Source organism: Carlito syrichta, unplaced genomic scaffold (genome assembly GCF_000164805.1).
Source record: "Carlito syrichta isolate Samal-C Ts95f unplaced genomic scaffold, Tarsius_syrichta-2.0.1 Scaffold304710, whole genome shotgun sequence".
Lineage (NCBI taxonomy): Eukaryota > Metazoa > Chordata > Mammalia > Primates > Tarsiidae > Carlito > Carlito syrichta.
This window is the reverse complement of record NW_007248806.1, coordinates 180,916-186,009: the sequence shown is the minus strand read 5'-3', so window position 1 is coordinate 186,009 and position 5,094 is coordinate 180,916.

Genomic DNA, 5,094 nt, shown 5'->3' with positions numbered 1-5,094 from the left:
CTCCCAGCCACCATAGCCTCGACCTGCTGGGCTCCAGCGATTCTTCCGCCTCAGTCTTCCAAGTAGCTGGAACTACAGATGCGCGCCACCACGTCCGGCTAATATTTCCTTCTTTATTTATTTATTTATTTTTGAGTCGGAGTCTCACTCTGTCGCCCAGACTGGAGTGCAGTGGCCGCTCCCGGCCACCGCAGCCTCGACCTGCTGGGCTCCAGCGATCCTTCCGTCTCAGCCTTCCAAGTAGCCAGAATTACAGGCATGCGCTACCACGCCCGGCTGATTTTTTTTTTTGATTTATTGTAGAGATGAGGTCTCACTGCCCAGGTAGGTCTCGAAACCGCGGGCTCAGGCAATCCTCCCACCTCAGCCTCCCAAAGGCGCGGGATTACAGGCTGAGCCACCGAGCCCGGCTTAATATTTCCTTCTTAATACACTTTGGTATTTTGCAAACTTTCTCCAATAAATCTTCATTCCTTTCATAATCTTAGAAAATAATAAATTCTATTTAAAAGCCCCTCACCTAATCTGTTATTAATCACTCTGTGCAAATGGCTACTCAAATTTATACTTTATTGTAGTGATCCCTGAAGACATGGAGAGCCTAGTAGTAATTTCAACTTAAATTTCCAGACTCTTTCCAGATGAATGGAAAACTACATCCATAGTGTATTCATGTAGAATTTGTAATTGCCTCCTTTGTGCTATTTATTCCCAGGCAATATCTGAGTTTGAAATTACATGCGGTTATACTTAAAATGATTTAGTACATATTATTTTCCTTTCTATCTTTAACACATCCATTGTTTTCTTACATGGAGAATGAGGGGCAGGGATAATCGCTAAACTTTATTTTATCTATACTACTCTATTCATTAGCTGAGCTTGTTCTACAATAAACTCATTAGAACTAGCTTGCAGAGAAGTGTATTTTGAATTCCTGTGAATATAGTTCAACTCAGTAGCCAGTAAACATCCTCAAACTACATACAGAAGAATAAGAATGTACTTAATTCAGGTCACTGCCTTGCTAAGGTATGGTGTGGCCATGTGCTCTTTGAACTATGGCCAGGCCATGTTTTCTAAAGCTTTGGTCCCCTTCCCTACCTTGGGAAGGTGAATCTCCTCTTTCTCTCTCTCTAATTCGCTTTCTTTTCTTTTCTTTTTTTGTGAGAAAGCAGGATTTATTGAGAGGACAGAAAAGCTCCCACTGTGGGAGGGGACCCGAAGGGGTTACCCCTCTAATTCACTATCTAAATAAACTATATGTTCTAATCTAAAAAAAAAAAAAAGAATGTACTTCAAAAGTGTACCCTTGATTTGTAGACCATGACACTAGATAGTGATAAGTTAATAAGTCTGAAGAGTTTTAATACTATAATCATTTAGCTCATCCATACAAAGTCTTAACCAATCTTGGAAATATACCTCTGGTTGCAGTCACTCCTTCCTAATTAGAAATGTATCTGTGTATCTCCATGTGGCATTACTTAAAAAGAGGAACTTTCTAAGATTTCTCTCAACCTTCTGTTTTTCTAACTATGGAGAAATCTGCTTACAACATGGACCCCATTAGTGAAATCCTGTTCATTTACCTCATGACTTGCATATATTGCACTAGCGTATTTCAGGATGTCTTTGTTCTGTTTTTAAAAGAGGCAGTGGCTTTTGGATGGATTATGAATAGAACAATTATATTATAGGCATTTTCTTTTCAAAGCCCATTTTCAATATAACTTGGCAGTTAAGCAGTTAAAAATAATAGGCTTGGAAACAAACAAACCTAAGTGTGTATCCTAGCTATACTTTTAAACTACTTCTAGACGTTGGGCAGTTTACATTACAGTTCTTTTTTTTTTTTTTGAGTTGGAGTCTCACTCTGTCGCCCAGACTGGAGTGCAGTGGCCGCTTCCGGCCACCGCAGCCTCGACCTGCTGGGCTCCGGCGATCATTCCGCCTCAGCCTCCCAAGTAGCCAGAAATACAGGCATGCGCCACCACGCCCGGCTGATTTTTTGATTTATTGTAGAGATGAGGTCTCGCTGCCCAGGCGGGTCTCGAACCCCCCAGGCTCAGGCAATCCACTCATCTCAGCCTCCCAAAGGCGCAGGATTACAGGCTGAGCCACCGAGCCCAGCTACGTTACAGCTCTTATCTTTAGTTTTGTCATTTGTAAAAGAGAGCTAATAATAGAACTCTGTTTATAAAATTGGTTGTGAGGAATAATTACATGCCATACATAAAGAGCTTAGCATTCTGTTTAGTCAAGCAAGGTTCACTGAGCACCAATCATGTGCCAGGCACTGTGTCAAGCTCCCATCTATCTGTTCTCTCTTTTTTTTTTTTTTGAGTTGGAGTCTCACTCTGTCGCCCAGACTGGAGTGCAGTGGTCGCTCCTGGCCACCGCAGCCTCAACCTGCCGGGCTCCGGTGATCCTTCCGCCTCAGCCTTCTGAGTAGCTGGAATTACAGGCATGGGCTACCACGCCCAGCTGATTTTTTGATTCACTGTAGAGATGAGGTCTCGCTGCCCAGGCGTGTCTCGAACCCGTGGGTTCAAGCAATCCACTCACCTCAGCCTCCCAAAGACGAGGGATTACAGGCTGAGCCACCGAGCACGGCTGTTCTCTTTTTTACCCCACATTTTCACCTAACTTCTCCTTATTTCTCAGGGAAGGCTTCTGCTGAGCCCAATTAGTTCAGTTTCTCCAAGAAGTTGATGTCAAGTTATAATTAGACATGCAAGAGATTTATTGGGAAAGACCTCTGTGGAGAATGATACTGGGGGAGGCGGGGAAAGCCTGATTCCAATGCAAATCTGACATCTTTAAAGGAGAGGAAGAAGGAAGGAGAATTGGAGAGAAAAAGACCATAGCACCGTTCTAAGAAAGTTTTGGGTAGGCCAATGACAAGTTCCCAAGCCAGAATTGCCCATGAGAGGAGCCCAGCATTCTACAGGAACAGGCTAGCACTGGTACCCTGCTATGTCCAGTCACTAGCTAGTTGCAGTTGAGGACAAGCATGGCTTCAGTTCCAGATTTAGTGGCAGATCCAGAAAGGCAGAAGTTGGGCTTGTCAGCCACTGTGCTTTCCACACTGGAGGTCTGAGTAGAGTTTGTAAATAACCATCATACCCTTCATGGTAGATTTCCCTAGATTTCATTTGCTCTTATAGTGACATGTATTTTTCCTTTTCTCAGTTATCACCATTAACATTAAATCTTTACTCAATTGTAAAGGCTATTTTCTCTCTCTGAACAGTAGGCAACATGAGGATGGTTCCTAGGTTAATCTTATCATTGCACCTCCAAGATGTACAAGGTGCACAAGGCGAGATGGCATGTGACAGGCACAAGATACAATAGTAGCCATTATTTTTATCCACTCTCTTTTCTGCACTGCACATTACTACATCCAAACTAGTCTTACACTGCAATAGAAATGGTAGATTCCAGCTTAATGTTATTTTCTGTGGAGTAACCTTTATTTTTAACATATTGGCAAAGCTTAACCAAAAGTGGAGAAGATACATGCCCAAAGAAAGTAGAGCTCCCAGGTCTTGTAAATTCTTTCTAGTTTCTTCCATGGATATTTTCTTGTACCTTCTCTTTTCTCAGCCAAGAGAACCCGGCAGGCTAGTAACTGTCAGCATTTCCCTAAACAACCTACCTCTTTGCTTTCTTTCCAGAAAGCAAAATTTTCAGAAGGATGTTGGGAAGATGAGAATAGACCTGTAAATTACTAAATCCAGGATGAAGGAACATAGAAGTTATAGAATGATTGTAAATCACAGAAGAGCCAAGACACCAGGCACATGCCAAATACAAAATTAAAAATCACAAAAACCACCACAAAAGTCCTCAAGTCCCTTACTGTCACCCTTCTTTGCTGATTCTGCCCCAAAGTTTGGAGTTGAGTGTGGAGAAGGCTACATTGTTTGGTGAGAGGGCATAAAGTGCTGGAGTCAGGCTATCTAGCTAGAGTAAAAGCTTGTCTTTGGCATTATTTGTGGGATATTGAGAAAGTTCCTTGACCTGAGACTCAGTTTTCTAAACTCTAAAGTGGAGATAATGATGGTAGCTTTGTGAGAGCGCTATTAATCAGAATATAAGAGATAATTTATATAAAGTGCGTAGCAAGACACTTAGCATATAGCAAGCTCCTAATAAATCAATTATTTTCAGGATGTCTGCAACATCTTAGTCATTTCCAAGATGTAATCCACAGACATTTTCAGGGATCACAAGGTCAAAATATATTCATAATAATACTAAGAATTTATTTACTGTTTTTCATGCGTCAACATTGGCTTTGATGGTTCAAAAGCAAACTACTGCACATCACAATGTGACATTGCTTCACACCCACTGCTTTGATAGTTATAATCAAAGAGACAGACAATAGTGTTGATGAGGATATGGAGAAATTTGAACACTCATACAATGATGAAAGAAATGTAAAACGATGCAACTACTTTGGAAAACGATTTAGTTGTTCCTCAAAAAACTAAGCATAGAGTTACCATATGACCCAGCAAATCAACTGCTAGGTATATACCAAACATAGTTGAAAACATGTTTAGGCTAGGCGTGGTGGCTCACACCTATAATCCCAGCACTTTGGGAGGTGAGAGGACTGCCTGAGCCCATGGGTTCGAGACCAGCCTGGGCAATTTGGTACGACCTCATCTCCACAATAAGTCAAAAAACTAGCCAGGTGTGCTGATGTGTGCCTGTAGTTCCAGCTACTTGGAAAACTGAAGGATTGCCTGAGCCCAGCAGGTCGAGGCTGTAGTGGTTGTGAGCATGACACCGCACTATAGCCTGGGTGACAAAGTGAGACTACAACTCAAAAAAAAAAAAGAAAAAAGAAAAAAGAAAGAAAATGTGTTTAAACATAAACTTATACACGGACATTCATAGCATTATTATTATTTTTGAGTTGAAGTCTCACTGTGTTGCCCAGCTAGAGTGCAGTGGCACGCTCATGGCCACGGCGTGCTTGACCTGCAGGGCTCAGGTGAGCCTTCTGCTTCAGTCTTCCAAGTAGCTGGAACTACAGGTGTGCGCACCATGCTCAGCTAATTTTTTTTTTTTTTT